Source organism: Rhinolophus hipposideros (assembly GCF_964194185.1).
Source record: "Rhinolophus hipposideros genome assembly, chromosome: 2".
Lineage (NCBI taxonomy): Eukaryota > Metazoa > Chordata > Mammalia > Chiroptera > Rhinolophidae > Rhinolophus > Rhinolophus hipposideros.
In genome coordinates, this window is record NC_138048.1 from 42,305,651 (window position 1) to 42,326,480 (window position 20,830).

General features: G+C 35.5%; 1 protein-coding gene across 25 annotated transcripts in view; it reads right to left on the bottom strand.

The window, feature by feature from the left end:
* The window catches only part of ZBTB20 (zinc finger and BTB domain containing 20), a 755,798-nt gene that overhangs the window by 587,567 nt on the left and 147,401 nt on the right, over positions 1-20,830 (bottom strand). For all 25 annotated transcript variants that reach the window (XM_081027936.1, XM_081027923.1, XM_081027918.1 and 22 more), the window contains one exon: positions 18,966-19,016. The gene's annotated coding sequence lies outside the window, so the exon portion shown is untranslated. The remainder of the gene's footprint in view (positions 1-18,965; positions 19,017-20,830) is intronic.

Below are 20,830 nucleotides of genomic sequence, written 5' to 3' on the forward strand. Positions count from 1 at the left end.
TCTCTGTCTCTCTGTCTCTCTCTCTCTGTCTCTCTCTCTCTGTCTCTCTCTCTCTCTCTCTCTCTGTCTCTCTCTCTCTCTCTCTCTCTCTCTCTCTCTCTCTCTCTCTCTCTCTCTCTCTCTCACACACACACACACACGCACACACACACACACACAAATTTCCTAGAGCCATGTATGCTAAGAAGGAAGTAAACACGACACGGTGGTATGGATTACCAAGAGGGTCCTATCTTAGATAGGATGACCTGAGAGAACTGCTTTGGAGAAGTATCATTTAAGCTGAGACTACAGAGTAAAGAAGGACCCACCCAATCAAAGAGAGAGTTTAGTGCCAGCTCCAACATGCTTCCATGAGAACACTAAGAGAAAACGACAGTTGATTAGTTACATGTCTCTTCTAAAGTAAGAGAAGATTTGTGGTACCTCAAATGTACTCAACAGTAAGTATTATAAGAAGCCAATCACTTTCTGGAGGAAATAATAGAGGAATAGGAAACTTCACAGGGTTCTGGATGGAACAGCATTTTGTGAAGCTACACAGATCCCTGGTTGATAGTGGGGAACAAAGGTGCCTTCACTTGCAGCTGCCATTTCTACTGACAAAGTTCCTCTACCACAGAAGGGCTAATAATCACTCCTAAGGAAACCACTTTTACCAGCTGCCCAACTGAAGTCTGGGAGTCCACTTCATCCCACACAGCTATCCCACCAGAGCAGGTGTGTCCCGCTGTGAACAGTACTACTGCCCTAAGGTTACTGGTTGCTTGGACATTGGAGGTGAAGGATTCAGCCCTTCACCAGCCCAGGGAAACCAACACAATAATAAACCACTTCCTGACTGTGAATGAATTCTAACAGCTCCAGCTCCAGAGACTCTTGAGCAAGTTACTAAATGGCAGTAGCCAGTGACAGGATAGTTGTGCCTCCTGCTATCTACCTGGACACTATAACTATTACTACAAGTCAGACGTATTGTTCCATGTACTAAGTCACTGAGGACCAATATACACAAGATACAATTTCTTGAGCTCTGTTCATAGAGTTCCCCAGAATCTTATTTCTTTTTGTGTCCACAATGCTTTGCTGCATTCCTAATCCTTGATTGGAATTCACTTGTTAGTTGAACTATTGCATTTTGAGCTTGTCTTCTGATCTTGGCTTCACTGACTTAATGACAACTACTCTCCAAGGACTTTGACAAAACAAACAAATTAAAAAATCGCTCTGTTTCTTTTCACGCTGTCCAACTCAATTGGGACAAGTCTTCATTATCTTACCTCTTGTACTTAACCCTGAAATCATCCACAGAGATGTCTCCAGATAAAGCTTTTCACCCTGTAAGGGAATGATGTTAGGACCCTGATAAGTCACCATCTTCAAATAAGAAATGATGGTTCCAAAAGAGGAAAGAGAAAGACAACTGTCACTCCATCTCTGACTCAGGCTTTTAGGAAATCTATTTTTGGGGGTAAAGTTGGACCAAAAATATGGCAGGGAAAGGGATACATTTTATTTTGTTTTGTTTGTAAGGAAATAGTCCTATATTCCATAGATGAAACAACATGAGTGGAAAATGGGAGAGGGTTTTAGTAAAAGTGGAACAGGAAAGGGCAAATTTTGTGGCATACTAAGTCTAATTGTTTTAAACCATTTTAAAGTTTGATGCCAAATAGTGTTTTACTTTACAAATAAATCTGAAACATCCATGTATCATGCTAAAGATCTGATACTAAATGGGGTCTACTATTGGAAGACCAAGGTCTCTGAACAACCAGTCACATTAACAAATCTGTGCATAAATGCTAATCAAAATCAGCTCATAGGAAGAGGAGATGGTTGTAATTCTTCATTCCCCAAATATAAATCTCTAATTTATGACTCAAGGCTTTCTGCAATTGTCACTGGGTCGACAAAAAGAAACCAAGGGATGAAGATAAATCCTGGCTTTTTCAGTCAAACACGTGGACAAATACTCATGAGAATAGCACATGGACCAGGAGGATGACAGCAGAAAATTGACCATCCTCAGCTCACCTCTGTGTGACTAAACCCTGTATTGAAGGTCTTCTGATGACTTAAGATAGCAATGGCTATCCTAGAAATAGCCAAATAATGGTCCTTTTACCGAAATCACTAGGGAAGCTTCTTTTCAAATTAACCTTTCCCTCCCTCAGCTGAGAACTGTAGATTATATTGAATTGATATAATCACTTCAGATGAAGGAGGTAAAGAAAATTAAGGTATAATGGTAGGCTTGCCATCAGCAGCTACGCCTTTAACGGTACTCTGAGAAGCCAGCATTCCGACAATATTCTGAGAAGCCAAGATCTTGGTTAACTTGATACCATCATGCTAAATTGGACACCACACCAAAACATGCAGGCTACTTGACTGCATTCGCCTCGATCAACAACATGCAAGGGAGAGACCCAATATGCCAAGTACCAGCCCACGGCTTAAGGACGACTCACTCTGACAGGATGAGTAGACTATTTTACTCTCAACTCACTGAATGCTGTTCATTGTAACATACTGCTACACCGTTCCTAATACACACAGAGACGTAACTGAGTCTTTGGATCCAAATGCTGTGAGTGAGCAGGGATAGTATTCTGTTTCTCTCCCCTCATCAGCATGACAACACAAGGCAAATGTGGCAGCCAAGCTTTATGCCTGGACTGCTGACATACGGGCCAAAGGCCTCGCCCAAAATCAAATTTGTTCCATCGTCACACATGGAAGGTTTGAACTCTGCTTAGGGTAAAAGGAAACCAAGTCATATCATAGGCAACTCTTTGGTGGTTTTTTTAATCCTGTTCTTACCAGGAAATTTAAAAATCTCTAAACATTGTTTTCTAAGATGCAGGTTATAGCATTAGTGGTCTTGAAATTAAAATAAATAGTGGGTTGTAGACTTCAAAAGAAAAGGAAGGGATAGGATAGGATAGGATGACATAAAATAGGATAAAATGGAAAATATTTGTAGGCATCACATATAGAAAGGGTAATTTTTGTCTTGTGAAATTTTTGTTAAAATTTCATAAATCTGTGTGTGTGTACTAGGTCATGATTTAAATGGATTTCTTTCTATGGGTCATCACGGAAAATTTTGAAAACTACTGCCACACAGGGTACCTATACGACCGCCTAAATGGCAGTTCTCTACAGGGGTACTGTTGGCTTTGGGCGCTGGTCAAGTCCCCTTCTAAGTAATCAGTCCACATATTGCAGGACTTAAAAGTCACCTCTTTCGGGGGCTGGCCCGGTGGCTCAGGCAGTTGGAGCTCCATGCTCCTAACTCCGAAGGCTGAACACGGCACCTTGAGCTGAGCTGTCGCTGAGCTCCCGGATGGCTCAGTTGGTTGAAGCGCGTCCTCTCAACCACAAGGGTTGCCAGTTTGACTCCCACAAGGGATGGTGGGATGTGCAAGGGATGGTGGGCTGTGCCCCCTGCAACTAGCAACGGCAACTGGACCTGGAGCTGAGCTGCACCCTCCACAACTAAGATTGAAAGGACAACAACTTGACTTGGAAAAAAGGCCTGGAAGTACACACTATTCCCCAATAAAGTCCTGTTAAAAAAAAAAAAAATCACCTCTTCCCCTAGCCACGAAATTCCACTAGCTCTTCCTGATCACTGTAACAACCATACATTTCCAAATGCTACCTAGGAGATGATATCACCCTTTATAAAGAAAATGAATCTACAGACAAAAGGTCACTAGCTCATTTCATACCTGATGAGAAGCAAGTGGTTCCAAGTATCCTTGTGTATCTAGAGCTTGACCTCCCATGGAAAAGTGCTTTGTAGGCCCTTATGTATACACTCCTCTTAGTACTTATTCTGCAAGTTAAGTCTTCTGTTCTGAGCACCCATCAATTTGATAATAAATTCATTAGCAAAATGAAATGAAAAGAACACAACATACATTGCTATTAATGGAGTTCCACGCATGTCACTCCCCACACAATGTACTAAAAATGGACTCATTTCTATTCGAATGTCTCCACACAAATATTTGTACTTTTCAATAAATAGCATTTCAAGAGTGAAATTTTCCTTAAAGCTGCAAAGACACTTAATTATAAAGCTCCCTTTCCAGGGCTACCATTTAAGAATTTTCACCATTAATTTATGTTGACTGTATATTTACTCCTTGGTGGATCCTCTATTCTACAGATCAGATCCAAAAGGAGAAACTACCATTTCTGGTGTAAAGAATTTATACTGTAATATTTTTTAGAATCCAGGTATTTCTTATTTCCTTACTTTGTGTGATAGTGGCAAACAGCCTATAGTGCTTAATCTGCCAGCCTTATCCACAGAATCTAGGAATAGTATAATATATAAAAAATTTTAAATAAAGATTAAAACAAGTGGTAGCTTCCTATTGGAGCACAATATTTACACTTGCACTTGAGTGGGGTCTTTTTCTTATTCAGAGTAGGATAAAGTCTTTACTGTATAGATTCTTAAAACTTAGTTATTTTTCCCAGGTTGGAAATAATAGATATTTTGAAGTTATGAAGAGAAATAGTCTGAATTTATAAGTTATCCAGAAATGGTAATACTGCACTTGAATTTTTCACAAACTCTCCCATTTCTGGCTAGGATGGTAGCAAACTCTGTGTAATCGAGAATTAAGGAAACCAAAACCTAAAATTCACAAATACTCTGAATTACTCAGCTATTTGCCTTTCAGATCTCTGACAGGAACTGAACTGATCCCTCTCTTCTCCTAATGAGCACCAATGGACAATTATAGATGGACAAGCAAAGATTAAAGGAGTGTTTTTAACACAGAAAATGACACACGTTGTTCAAGGCTTATCTTCAAACATTTTATTAGATAAATGTCAAGAACAAAAACATGAAACAAAGGGAAGAGAAAAGGAGAAATAGAGAATATCATACTGTAGATTTAAATGGTAAAGTGAACAAAGAAATATGAGAGAAAAGTCCATTTATTTTTTAAATGAAAAGATTGCTCAAATGAACAAAGAACAGCCACATAGTGGATGGTTTGGGGAAAAGTCCAGGTAGATTGCACACTGCAACTGTTCAGTAAAAATTATCCAAAGGGAGAAAGAAAATCCATTAGATATTGGGTAAGATAAATAAATGATAAGAAAAATAAGGCCCCATTTGCAAGGGATACCAATACCAACTTTTTTTTAATTGTTCTCTTTTTGGGGGGGTGGGGGTTTTTTATACGCCAAGGGGATAAATCAGCTATCAATAAGTAGGAAAATTCAAAGATTCGTTTTACTAAATTAATAATGAAAAAATATGTATGTGTACACACACACACACACACACACACACACTAAAACTGCAAGGAGATTCCCATGCCTTAAATATATTTTGAAGCACACAAATTAGAAGGTTCTAGATTCAAAATAATGATAAACATAATGGTCATTCTAAAATTAATTAATAAACTAGATGTAGTAGGATTACTAGCATCAAATTGTTGCTGATCAAGACTAGATTGTGCCCCAAATACCTAACTAACCTGTCCTTGAAATGGCCATTTTCATGGAGTAGTTTGTGACCCAATCACAAAAAAGATTTAGAAGCAGCTTGGAAACCAAAGACAACTAAGAGGGATATGTACTAAAGGGTAACATTTATGAAAAACTTAAGCCTCCCCTTGGTTAATTGAGCCTCTCACATGTGCGTTTCTTCTGGGGTTAAATAGCATCTCTAAAAACAGTAACTAGAATACATAATCTATTCAGATTTTCCCTTTTCATAAAATTTCATAGCAAAAATTATACAAAGAAATTTAAAGTAAACACGAAATTAGAAATACATATTTCCACAAGCATGGAATTAGATATAGGAAGCAAAATGTGAAGGACAGATGTGGAAAAGACAAGCATTCTTATAACCTTTGACTCTAATTCAAAGTGCCATCTGCATATCCTCTAGATTTCACTATCCTCTTCAGATAGTAAAATATCAAACCACAACTAATGGAATTCTAAAGAGCCAATGTATAATATATAATCTATAGTATACCCATGTCCTAGAGATCAATAAACAGATTCAAGAAGGATTAATAATTACCTATGGAAGATTTTATAAGATGTTCAAATTAGACAAAAGTTACTATATGAGTTCCCCTGTGTGCATGTGTTGACAATTATAAAGAATACAAGACTATATACCTTAAATATAACCTTTGAAACATGGTTCCCGAAAAATAACCTTCAAAGAATTATTGAATTTCACATTCTGTGAAACATTCCAATGTGTTGTGGCTATACGGATGTCCAAAATGCTGGGCATCGACAGAAATTCTTTGGATCCAGACTTGAGGATCTCCAACATTTAATACCTGGATATAGGAGAAAATGACTGCAAAGGAGATATCAGTGGAATAAGAAGGGACATAGGAAGAAAATTAGGAGAGCAGGATGCCATCAAAAATAAAAGCAAAAAGCATTTCAAAAAGGAGGAAGTCGTCAGCAAGAAAAAAAGTGCTCAATGAGATCTCAGTAAGAGTCAGTTTGGTGAAGTGATACAGATCTCAGAAGCAGACAGGTAAACGGATAAACAGATTGGTGAGGAACTGGAAACAGTATAAACATCTCTTTGGAGAAATCTGAGTATAGACCGGGAAAAGAGAGAAGGTGGCAACTAGTAGTATCATCTATCTTTTATAAATGACACTAAAACTCACCAAAGCCATGCAGCTGACTCATTCATGACTCCTCTGTCATCCTTCATACCTACAGTATCTGATTATTATGTGGTATAGATTATATCTCCGCACTCTTGAATATATCCTTTTATATTCATCTTCCAATGACTCACCAACAGTGACAGGATAAACTTCAATCTCCTTAGTATAGCCTTTATGGCCTTTTATAACCTGATCAACATTACTCATCTAGCCTTACTTCTTACTTCCCCCCTAAGCTGCAGCCATACTAAACCAGTTACCACTGTTGAATGAGCCAGGCTTTCTCATTCTCCTCGGCCTTCATGCATACTGTTACTTTTCCCTAGAATGTTCTTCCCCAATGCAAACACTTCCATACTCCATTTTCACTTATGAAACTCCTACTTATCTTTCACATCTCCATTCAAGTATTATCTTTATGAGTCCTTTCTTGATCTCCTTATTTCATGTTCCCATAGTAACTTTTCTCTGTCCCTCTTAAGGTATTGATACTTGTAGAATTCTACTGTGTTTGAGACCCCAACAGCACATTGGTCTCTTGAGAGCAAACATCCCGTATTTTCATTTGTATATCTCTATGCTTCACACACAGTTAGCACTAATGAATGTTTTTTAAGTGACTGAAAGGATGGACTTGTTACTAAAGGCATGGTACAAACCCAAAGTATAGCTAGCTTTAGAGTAGGTCATGGGTGGGATGTACGTAATTGGCTACTACGGGAAACTAGCGATTTGTGAGTCACAGGTGAATTTATTTCCTGGAAAATGTTATGTGTTTGAAAATTAAGATGAATCACATTTTGATGTAAAAAACATTCACTGAACTACCTTTCAATTTAGTGACTCTCCTCCCTAACCTCAGCTTGTCCAAATTTAAAACAAAAATCACCTAAAGAATGCACTGCTTACCTGTAATAAATATCCAAAGTACTAAGGAGGATATAAAGTTATAAATGATATGTTCCCTGCTCCCACAGTTCATAATCTGTTGGGGGAGTTAGACATGTCGAAATATATACTACTTTGAACCACCTTCTAGTGCTGTTTGGGCAGTAAGTGCCTTATAAGTACATAGCAAAAAAAGTTATACACAGCGACCCTGTCTAATGAATGGTTTGGTTAATGCTCCTAAAATGAGAAGACGTTTCATTTTGACGGAGTTCAAAGCCAAGGAATCTCGACTCCAGTTAAGGATGAGCTCTCCTACTTTAAATAGGTTTTTAGTGTCCTCATACATTGCTATAGTGGAATGGTCACAGGTAAAATCACTTTGCCTATCTTTCTAACATCCAATTAAAAATGTCTAATAGAAAACATTGGAAATTTAAAATAAACCAGCAAGTAAATAAAAAATTATTTTAAAGGATTCAATTTAAGTATTTCAAGGTATAAAAGTTGTGTCCTTTCCTATTGCTAGGTAGGACAGATGGGTGATTAAGAGAAATTTAATGACTTCAAGGCTCATTCAAAAAACTTGGCTTGCTTTTAACATGTGTTTAAACCCCAAACTTGGCAGCCTTTGTGTCTTCCTGAGGGGCTTATATGTTATTTGAGAGTTTTGTTTGTTTTTTCATTGAACCCCCAAACTCGGTATATGTTAACATAAAACAGGAAGATATGATGGGGTAGGAGGAAATTCTGTGATTATAAAATCTCTATTCGACTTTCTACATTTAAAATTTAAAAGATTAAAAACAGCTCAATTGTCAATTGGTCAAACTGTTTCTAGTATCTCTGGTTCTTAAATAAGCCTCTATACAAATAATTATCAACTTATGGGAGGATAATTCGAAAGACCCCAAAGATGGTAATTTTAGTCTCACTTTCTCCACTTTGAGAATCATTATTTTCCTTATTCAGGCAGCTGATGTGTTGCAGCTGTAGTGACTCACCTATTTTCTTTTCAACAGTATTATTTTTATTCATTGAACTTAACATTTCATTCCAAGCTGTAGACAAAACAAATACATGACAACTGGTCAGTCTTTAAAAGTATAGGCTCAGTGATTTCAAAAGGAAATTCAATATTACCCACAATCATGCTTTTCACCTTAATTCTCAGCCAGACTTGTCACAAGCCTGGGAAGAAGACCTCAAAAGAACTTACTTAGAGTTGTCCTCTTTTAGGACAAAAAATAAAAAGCATAGGGCTGTAGACCTTGCAACACTTCTGTGTTTTGGCTTGATCAGAGACTTACCAAAAGTCTAAAGATGATTATACATCTTTAAAAAAAAAAGAGAGAGAGAGAGAGAAACTTGCAGCTAGCTAGCTCTGTATAAAAAAACCAAAAAACTGAAGGGAAAAAACCAAAAACCCCACAATTGTCTTAAGAGATGCCTTATGTGGTCATTGTTTCACATGATAAAACAAGAAGATTGTGGGGCTAAGTCTTGGTTAGAAGCCTTGGATCATTCTAATTGTTCTAACTGATGAAACTTCTTCAAGGAAAAAAGTCGGTTCCATTTCTGTTTTTAAAAATCCAGAGTGTCTATAATAGTGCAACTAATGACAACCTTCCCGTTATTCTCACTTAAGAGGAAACCCTATAATAAGAGCTTCCCAAAATGTCAAATAATACTTGTCTCATAACAGGGCTTCTTTGTTCATTTACCATGTCTCTTTTGATATGCACAGATAATAAAAGTTCACGCAAAACTAAAGGTAATATAGAGCAGAAGCCAACAGTAATTCTGTATAAATATGTCTGATTAATAAGAGTGCCATTGTTATGGTTATTTTGTAATGTCACGATTATTATAAGAACAGAGGATAGAAGTACTCTTACGCTCACTGTTTTTGTTCATCCTCTGTCATCCAACCAGTTTGCAAATTTTTGTTCAATGGGGGAAATGAAGGATAGATTTTTGTCCATTAATTATTTCTGTTTCATTAGTTCATCTCATGAGCTATGAAACTAACTTTAAACTTAGGGAGGAGGGGTAAAATAGGGGGTTTAGTCTAAAATTAAACCTCATATCCGCTAAAAAACTAAACACATGCTCCAGGCTTAATTCTTAGGCTCCCTTTTCCACAGGCACAGCTACTCTATTACTCTGGTGCTCGTGAGCACATGCAAGATAAAATGTAGCATCTCAGTACTAAGACCTGGTTAGGAGCCTAACACTGTTAAACCTAAACTATGGTTTAATACTCAAACCATAAACAAGGTTGTATGGGAGATCATTTCCAAAAGTTAGAACCCCCACCCTGGTGAAGTAATGAGAAAGTTCAGAAATGAGTATATGGTCTCTTATTGGAAAGAAAACAAGTCATAGATAAAAGCATACATTCGGGGCAAACAGACAGGCTGATAGATTTTGAAGAGGATTCTAAGGCTGGTAGATAAGTTTCTATTGTCATTACTTTGCTTTTCTAAATTCTTATCTCATAGATCCTGGCTTCCCCCCAGGGGTAGCAGTGTAAGATAAAAACTTAACAGTAGATCTTAAATTTAGCTGACATTTTTATATCCTTCACAACATACTCTTTAGATTGCACCCAAGAAGGAGATTATTAAATAGTAGCAGGAGACCAGTTACCATACCATCTCGACTAAACAAAAAAACAGCACTGTGCTTTCTTGCTGACAAATCAAACAAGATTTGTACAATCATTATAATCAATTTCATAAATAAAGGGCGATTAACGACTGGGGGAGGGGGAGGAAAGAAGTTCTATTTCTCCCAAGTCCCTTCATCCTCTCTTTAAACCACACATTAGTTTCAGCAGCAGAGGAAGCTCTGCATGAGAAAGAATGGACTCCTGTGAAGCAGATTCTGTCAGTCAGAACGCAAGGACACATTTCTGTGATTATTTCAGCCTTTTTTGTTTTTTTTTTTTTGTATAATAGTAATTAGCCTGAGTTCCATTTTTCTAGGCCTGGCATTACTCACAGCTCACTTACTTTTTTGTTTTAATTTAGGCTTTTCTTTCCTTTTTATAAAGTCAATTTACATTATTTTCAGTCTCTCCATCCCTTCTATGTTTTATTTATGAATACAGCCCTTCTTGATGGTAACTTGAATGTGGAAGAGGTAGTAATTAATGTCCCAGTCTGCTAGGTTAATCCCTTTTCACACTCTCTACAGAGAAGTTTAAGGTAAGTAACAGTTTACAGTCAATATTAGGTTTAATTATGCTTAATGAGAGTTCGTTTCTCTGTTTACTAACTGCATTTAGGTATGTGGGTCCTAGATGAGTTTTCCCTTGGCCTCATTCTGATTTGTTAACAGCGCCACTGTGTACTGTATACTCAGTGCTTAAACCTATAAAGCTGCTCCTGGAGAACAAAGCAACAAGGCACCTGTTTCAGTGGAGACACCATTAGATAGAACAGTCTTAACACGCCGGCATCTTTCCTTGGGAAGAGAGTTATTATTTTATAACGCTTTCCAAACAGATCCATTTGAGAGGCCAAGTATTGCCTAAATTTCAAATCCTGGATAAGTCTATAAATGTAAAACGTTATTTCAAACTAAGTGCAATCATCAATAGTGGTTTGTATAGTATTAAAGAGTATTAAACACTTCTAAGACTTTCTGTATTGATCCTTCAATGTTATCATTTCAAGTGTTAAGATCTAAACCTACTTTGAAAAGTCATTGGTTTGATCTTTTTTTTTTTTTTTACTAAAAATCTCTTTTGTCTTAAAATTGTAATTAAGGTTATTTCAATATATAGGGGAAAATTTCCTTACTTGGCTTTAAAAATAAGTACCAAAACAGATACCCAGACCTAAAAGAAAACAAGTAGTGACCCAAAGGAAATTTAGTATACAATGTTTAAAGGATCCTATGTTTGTGTTGTGGATAAATTTTGAGTACAACTGATGATATAGTTTCTCTAAGTCTGATAGGGAAGTCAATTCAATAAACATTTATTGAGAACATGGCCTGAACCAAACACAAAATGAAGAAGGTATACAAGTATTGCCTCCCCTCAAGAAGCTTACCATCTGGTAAAGGAGACAGGCATGAGTAAAAACGAACTATGACACAATGTGGTTAAGTGTTGTACTACCCTTATGTGAGTAAATGTGAAGGAGACACTACGAAAGATATGCTGATTCTATAGTGGAGGTCAGATAAGGTGTCCACTAGTGACTCAGTATTTTTCTGGGCCACACCAAGGCCACAGCAGGCTGAGTGAACAGGAAGAGCAAAGGCACAGAAGACAGGAAACTGCAGTGTGGGCAGAAAAGAACTGTACGCTTAGGGAAAGGAGTTGAGGTGGCATGGGAAGAATGGAGAGAAATTTGGAAGTTAGGGGTTCAAAAAGTAGTTTGGGACCAAATTTTTTAAAATGTCAATGTCATTCTGTATTAGCTAAAGAAATAGCTTTACCAAACAAAAATGAGATCAGTATAAATCCTGAAAAACTAAAATAAACTTTTCTAACTCTGTTGACCTCTGAAAATTATTTTCAAATTTCAAAATTCCCATAATGTATTTACAAGTCCTTACAATTAGTTCAAAGAATCAGTTTTTTGCCATGGGAAAACAAAATCCCTAAAATGTTATCTACCTAAAAGATTGATTATATATTAACAAAAGCTACTGGGGAGAGAAGCTGGTAGATCCATATCTCAAGGCATTCTGGGAAATCTGCAAATGATTAAACGTACTTTGTGACATAAAGTGCTTACAATTAGTCTCAGGGAAAAAAAAATGCCTTTTGAAAATTCTACTTTTAGTTAGTGTACCCTGACTTTACTTTTATTAAAAAAAAAAAAAGAGGCAAACATTTCCTTAAAAAACACAAACTAACGGATCTAAAAAGAAAAATAATGCAATCCAAACTATACACTTAATCAGAAAAAAAGCCACATATCTGGATGTCTTTTTGAACTTAGCCAAACTGACCTTTCTGCTATGTCCTTCCCATCTCAGTACATTTGTGAAAACCACTTGACTAGTTTATATTCTCCCCTACCATGCTACTTTGAACCATCCTGAGGACTTTCAAATTACTGTCAAAAACTGGGCATTCACAGGCACCTACTTCTGTATCCCTGCTCAAGGAAAAGAAAAGAGAAAAGCCTAGATTCAAGTAGCAATAAAGTCTCTCACACCTTGATAAACATATTTAAAAAGTTAGGCTCATTCTGATACCACAGTTATATAAAATAAGTATAACCTTAGTGTTAATTCACAGGTTATTATATAAAAACCTCCATAACTATATATAACAGACTTAATGTACTACTAGAAATATGTATAAATACATTTGAGTATCGCATGCATATACAAGCCAACTATTTATTATACATATGTATGTATATATATATATATATATATATATATATATATATATAAATTTACATTTCAGCATTTATTCCTGAAAGTTAGAGAGAAAACACTCAAACTGTTTACATAATACAAATTCTAGCTGAAATAAAATGTCCTTTAAAAACTGTAATTAATGGCAGCTGTGTCAAACAGTGAACCAAAGGGTCAAACCTTATAATTCACAGTTTGAGAGGTCATAGCTCAAATTATAACTTTAAAAAACTGATTATCTGTGAGTAATTTGACAAATCCATCTAATATACCCTGAATGCATATAAAATCTTTTTGAGAGTAAAAAGAATGTATGTCCAAGTGGACAGCTGATGGAGGAAATGGCCTTTTTTCTGGACAAGGCTGAAGTCCAGCACAATGACTTGGAATGCCTTTGAATGAGCATACAAGGCAGGAAGGCCAAACAGTACACATGTACAAAGGGAGCATAATGAACAATCTGATCAGAACACAAAAATATTCCACACACATGTCCGAAGAGAAGGAAAAATACACATTTCCATAATCTGTTCTTCCATCACTATTACTACAACTCAATTCACAGGTAAACTCTGGACTATTAAACAATATTTAAAAGAAATAATTATTTGTAATTTTTAAAAATGTTAGAATTTCCTATGATTTTTCAATTTGAGATTTGAAAATATATATCGGGGTCCTCTACATCATAAGACAGGTTCACAAAACTGTTTTCTTTATCACTCACCTTAAAAGCAAATATTGCTTCACCTGTCTTCATCCCAAGGCCACTTGCACCTTAAAACATGACTGGAATTAATTTGGCCTGCCCGCGTATTTGAAATCTAGAAATGATCTACTATTAACAAGGCTGGCCATGGAAGATCATTTCTCTACTGTCGACCAATTCCCTAACCCATGTTGGAATTGAGAAGTCCAGCAAAATTCATTATTTAATTATATATTTATGTTTTTAATGTTTATTTATGTATTTATATTTTCCTATTAGACTATAAGCACCACAAGGGTAATGACTATGTCTTTTTTGTTCAACAGTTTATATCTAACACTGAGGAAGTTCCTAGCACAGAGCCGAAATGCAATAAATATTTGCAGGAGGACAGAAAGAAGGGATGGAGTGAAGGAAGGTGGGAGTCCTATGGTTAGCTAATATCCTCTAGCATTACCCGTGTGATTGTGGGGAGAAAAATCTGGAAAAAAAAGTACATTCTATTTAGTCAGTTTATCTACCTAGCAATTTACTGATCATCCATCTATCCTAGTAACCAAATGATTTAAAACATATTTAAAAGATAAAATAAGTTAAAATAGATGAAAAATGGAAAAGATGGAAATTACAGTGCGAAACAAGATGTTTGTATGAGTACACGTATACATGTAAAGACAAATCATGGGAAAGGAAAGAAATTTGCTGTTTTAATTTCTTCAAGTTAATCTTATTATAGCCACCATTATAATGCTTCTATTTATAACAAAAACACTAAGTGAATATTTACTAATTCCTCATCTGGCCACGCACTGTAGACCCTACGTGACCAGGTGCTTCGTATCGTGAGCTATAGAGTCTACTGGGATAGAAAAATATTTATTATAATAAAATATAATAAGTAAGTTTTAACAGTAAAAACAGGTTTTATGAGAGAACAAAGCAGGATTCTTTTCTGAACCAGCAAAAATGCTCATAAGGTAACTGCTTTACTTTGATGTCACTATGTCCTGTTCCCAGAGACTTTTCTGATACACGTAAAGACTGCTGGTTCTTGATGCACACAGAATATATGCTCTCAAATGTCACTAGTACGAATGAGATCTGAACATGTAAATCACTATATCATAGGAAAATATATTTGAAAAATGATCTTTTTCTTATAAGTGAAAGCCCACTTAGCTTGATAATATGTTTCTGTCATTCCGTTGGTCCAGCCCACACATACTGGGCTCTTGATAAGTCCTGGGCTGGACCATCTGGTCCTTTATTTACTTAATTCTTTTTTTATACTGACAAGTGTATTAGTAACACTTCCTTGATCACTGGTAAATAGAGCTACCACACAACAAGATTTTCCCTAATTCTGAAAGTCACTAATTGGTTGTGGGTAGGGATTGGAGAGTATTACAAAGATATGTTGAACAGTAAGTACTACAATAAGCAATCTAATTCCCAAGAAGAAAGCATGTTAATCTGCTTCCCACTTCATTAGAGGAATAAAAAACATCTTGTCATCACTAAAGGATATAAAGAGAGACCTGGATATTTAAGGAAATGGTAGATGGGGGGAGGAATGAATGCAGCATTTAGGCAGGAAACACAAATCCCTTCCATATTGTGGACAATGTTCATGGTTTCTCCTGGTATCTTTTGATTGTGTGTTTCATGAGCATAGTTTATTCAATTAATAAGCACAAGCTTCCAAATAAAACAAATAAGGTAAATGAATCCTACTTAAAAGAACTGATCATTCTACTGATACTTAAGTTACACAACAGGCAACGTTAAAAACTGCATTCATCTTACCAAACCAGTAAGGTCTCAATTACTTGAGCTTGCACAATAAAATGCAATAGGCTTAAAGGAGAGAATACCACTTCTAATGATGCTAAAAAGGAATTTAGAGAGAAGACACAGTCTAATTATAAGTACTTACACTGGGAATTTATGTGTTTTAAGTCTATTAAAAACTTTCCTTCCTTCCTTCTTTCCTTCCTTTCTTCCTTCCTTGCTTCCTTCCTTCCTTCTTTCCTTCCGTCCTTCCTTCCTTCTTTCCTTCCTTTATTTTTAATGAGATAGTCTAACATTTTAATTTTCCATGAGGTTTAGATTCTTCAAAGAACATCAATTGATTGTTGTGTTTTAATTCAAGCATCAAATTTAAAGTATTATAACTCAACTCCCTGAAACTAACCATTCTAACTTTGTAAGGGTGAGTCTTTTGTCCATTGTCCTTATTTGTAAGATCAAACAATGTAAAATTTTTCAATTTTTCAATTTTTCAAGCAAAAGCCTTTTAGAGATTATTTTTCATTTCAGTCTACTTGTCTTTTTTCATAGACATTTTGGGGAAAGGATGTCATTCTCTTATAGTACTCACCCCAAATGACTAGATCTCAACTAAAAATTTACGAAGCTGAGGATTATAAGGTAGATATTAGTAGTTCCTTAATCAAATTTTGTAACTAATGAATAAAAGTTAATTGGTTCACATTCGGAAGCAAATTGATGAAAGGCAAAAAACAGAATAAACAAGGTGGGGAAAGCACATTGTTTACGATGTAATTTAAGAACTGTCAAAGACGTGGGGCATGTCTTATTTACTGGTATATGAAAAAAAAAAAGAATGATGCTTTTGCATAAAATAAATGTAGGTATAGAAACATAATAGAAGCTTTGTGTTACAATGGAACTTAAACTCCTCCGGGCAGTGATCAGCTAAGAAGGAAAAGAGACAGTTACAATGCAATGATTAACTAGCTGACAGATCTATTATTCATAGCAGGTATGTAAGTCAGGGCAGCGATGTTGGTGGCCTATCCTCATCAAGCAGCTTTGCCAGTGCAGATTGGATGCCTGGAACCGGGCAAGACACAAACACAATAAAACCTATAGCCAGCGAAAGGAAGATCAGCACAATCCATCTCCAGTTTTTAATAGTACCAGCAGTCTCCAGTGAAGAATGTTTCCCCTTGTGATTGGCATACATTGTCCAACACTTACCTCTATTTATCTTACTATGCATAGCAACTTGCCTGAAACAACTACCTAGAATATTTCGGTATATTACAGAAAGAAGTGTCAAAAATTTCTGTTGATAGGTATGACCATCATGTTGTTACATGAACAGATGGTAAAAGTGAGTCCATTTCACTGACAGTATATTATGTGGGTCTATTTATCCCTGAACAACCACGCCAAACAAAAGCACAACACAGAAGAGGTCATTGTGCCTTCCCTTGTTTGTTGGCAGCTTTATCTGTGAAATAGGAAAATAAAAAGCCAACATGGACTATAATCCTGCATAGTACCATTTCCACATAACATTTAATCAAATATTTAAGTATTCATATCAAAAATCACCCTGGCGTTTTGTGAAGATGAAAAAATATATGGGATTTTTTTTAATCTTTCTACTCCATGATCTCCAGTAAAATGAGAAAAATAAAATAGCCATATTTCCTATTCTTCAGTTGTTTTTTTCATTTGTTTTTGTTTGTTTGTTTATTTATTTATTTATTTAAGCAACAGTTCATGGGGAAAAAAGCAAGTTACAATTTTTTATTGATACTTAGGTCTTTCAATGAAATGTCAGAAAAAAATATAATTTAAAAAGCAAATCCCCATATTAAAATCTGTTTCTCTTTGAAAGGCTGTGCTCTCTCTGTGTATATATTATTTTTATTGAATAATTTTTAACTATAACAGCTGAAATAACGCACAACCAAATGAATTAATAGTCTAGCAGATATCCTATCACCAATTACTACATTTTACACCATGAGATCTCTTGAAACACACACACATACGCACACACACACACACACACATTGCTATTTGGACTCAGGGTATGGTAACTTCACCTATAAAACCAACCCAAAATATAAAATATTACCTTGATTTTGTGAAATAAAAATAAATAATATTATGGGGTAAAGGAGAGATAAAAATTAAGAATGTATTTCTATCCGTGACAGCTAGTAGTAAAAACAGCGGAAAATTATATGGCTATAGTGCTTCTACACATGTGGCTACGAAAACTTAGGTGCAAGGAGAATCCTGGTTACCTACATTCAAGAAGAGCTGATAAAGTATGAGTTTTAAGAGTACATTTCTAGTACTTCTGTACCTTAAAATATTGACGACTATTAATTTTTCATCAAGTTGTCATTTTCTCTGACATTTGATTTTATTAATCAAGGCATTTATCATTAATTTGTAGAAAATATCGTAATTAAGCCAAATAAAATAAAATCCTTAAAAGGTTAAAATTAGAAAGCAGGTGAATTAGAACTTTGACATTACCCTGTTGACATACAGGAGCTTTTTGAAAAGTATGGGCATCAAGTTTTTGCAGTGAGTTTGGTGCCTCAGTCTTGGGGCTGGTTGGTTTTTTAAAAATGTTATAAAGATTTGATTTAAAGCTCTCTGACAGTTTTGACATTCAGGTGAAAGTACTGCTGCTGCATTTGGAACAATTTGCATATCCCACTGCTAAATGGAATGTTTGAGGTGTGCACTGGTGTAAAGAAATTAAAAACAAGCTATCACACATGCTTAAGTGTATGTATTCACAAAACTGATGGCTGGATCACACCACCCCGTCCCCCTGCAATGTAATCTGTGATTTACTCTTCTATAATAAATTACCCTACCATGTTATTCTCACTAGAAGATCTAACCATGCATGTAAGAAGCAAAGTAATTACAGCCCCCTCTTGTCTAAGAAACCTTCTTCAATCCCTAGGAGCTCTTTATACACAATGCAGTGACACAAGTCTATTGTAAACTTCTTGCCTGAAATTCTGGACTGTGGCCTGAAATTTTGGCCTTCAGTAGCTACTAAAATCGCATCTGAATGGTTTTGTTGTCTCCAACAAATGCATTTTTGTTTCTTATAGCTAGGTGTAAAGCTTTTCCTGATGAGGAATAGGTACTGACTTTTTGGCTTTGACCCAATATGTCTATTTACGAAAAGGGCAAGGTATAAATCAGAAGAGTGCCAAGATGATTTAAAAAGGGAAGGAACCATAATACATTCCCATATAAAGAAAGAAGGGGAACAGCAACACCCAATTAGGCTGAAATTATTCTGAGATGACACAAACTTGCTTCTTTATTGACTTATAATTTCAGATTATTTTAAGCAGACATGGACAAAGATATCTAATATGCTAAGGGGCGATAAAAGAAAGCCTTGAGGTAGTAAACCCAAAGTTTTAAACATTATGAAACTTTTCAAGAAGATAAAACACATTCAAGAAAATATCATTGGACATTACCTTCAGCCTTCAGAGTCTCAAAGGGCAATTCTTAACACTTCTTTTGTGTGGCTGTAAAAAGAAATACTTAAAATTAGAAGTCTGCTAAGGAAACAATTTAGATTTCCATAAGATCTTTATGAGTTTGTGTATGTCAACTAATGTGTATAGTTTAAAAAAAAAAGGCTGACATGTTTCTTTGTATGTGTGCAAAACTAGTACTCAGTAAAATGTGGCTCAAATATATAATGTAAACCATTGTTTGCACATGGTTTATATGGAGAATAATGATTTATTATAGTATCATTAGAAGCTTTCTTAATTTACACAAAAGTTTTTACATTTATATTTTTACAATTAAAAAAACAAATGCCCAGTAGTCTTTTTCCCATTTATTTCTTTATTCTTAAATATTTTGCAAAAATCTACATTGTGTAATATACTGGTAAGCACTGGTGAGTTAGAAAGTATACAAGATAAATAAGACTCAGGCCCTATCCTCCAAATCACTGAGTTTGGACAGATATGCATAAAATAGATAATCCAAAGACAATAAAAAGTAAATGGGTAGAAAGAAATAGGGAGAAGAGAGTAACATGTTCAAAATAGCTTGAACTGGCCTACAGTACCTAATACATTGCCTCTATGGCTTTATGTTTCCTGTCTGAGCAAGCAAGGCTAATAGTAGGGTCCTATTCAGATTTGGAAGCAAAGATTTTAAACTGATGGATGAGTTACTTTTAAATTCCTTTCCATTCAAATGCAGTCGATATTAGGTTGGTGCAAAAGTAATTGCGGTTTCTGCCATTATTTTTAACCTTTTAAACCGCAATTACTTTTGCACCAACCTAATAGTATGGACTCAGAGCTGGGACTGGGAGCAGTAGAGCAGGCAGGGTGTTGAGGTGCCTTTAAGGCCAATCTGGTGAGTCTGAATATGAAAAGATTTAACTAGAAACAACTCTCCTATTAAAAATTGAGTTTGATATTGTCTGTCCTTGGAAAGTGATCTAAATTTGCTATGAAATCTCAATGATGACCTTGCGGTCATATTTACTAATAATCTCCACAGAGATTCAGCCATTCGAAGTCTCAAAAGCAGTTTTACTAATGGAAATGCATACATAAACATAAGCCAATCCTGCAAACCAGTACATCTATAGTAAAAGACCCACTAAAATGAAAGGTAAGGATTTTAGTTGATTGGATCTTTAACATGCATAAACAATATTTTATAAAGGGAAAATAATTAAACAACAAACCAGTCAGCAAACCAAAACAAACCTGAGTTTAGGCTGTACTAATAGATTAATGGGATCCAGAAAATGAAGGTGATAGTCCTGTTATGTTTAGGATACATGAGTAATAAATATCACACTCATTCTGCAACACCAAACTTTAGAAGAGGCACTGAAAATTAGAATCTGTTAGGAGGATTGAGATACAAACAATTCATTTTGGATAAACAGAGGATAACTAGGAATGGAAAAGGGAAAAAAAATGTTTGAATTGTAGGGATGAGGTAGGGAAGGACATTTAGGAAAAAATTAATTTGGCCATTACATGATATGTTAAAAAAGTAATTATTTATTTATTGTCTGATTCCCCCATTACAATGAAAGTTCCATAAGGTCAGGCACTATCTTTTTTATGGTATTCCCCATTTCCATGAATAGTGTCTGCCACATAGTAGGAGATCAATGAATATTTATTGAATGAAAAAATGAACAACCTAACCAATCTATGAAACAGGCACTAAATCTCCAGCTATTTATAGATAAAGAAATTTTGGCTTAAAGAAGTTAAATGTTATGAATTAGACTTTGCCCTTTGCAATTCCAAACTTCTACAACCCATTGTTTATAGTCTTCCCCTCAATATTCATT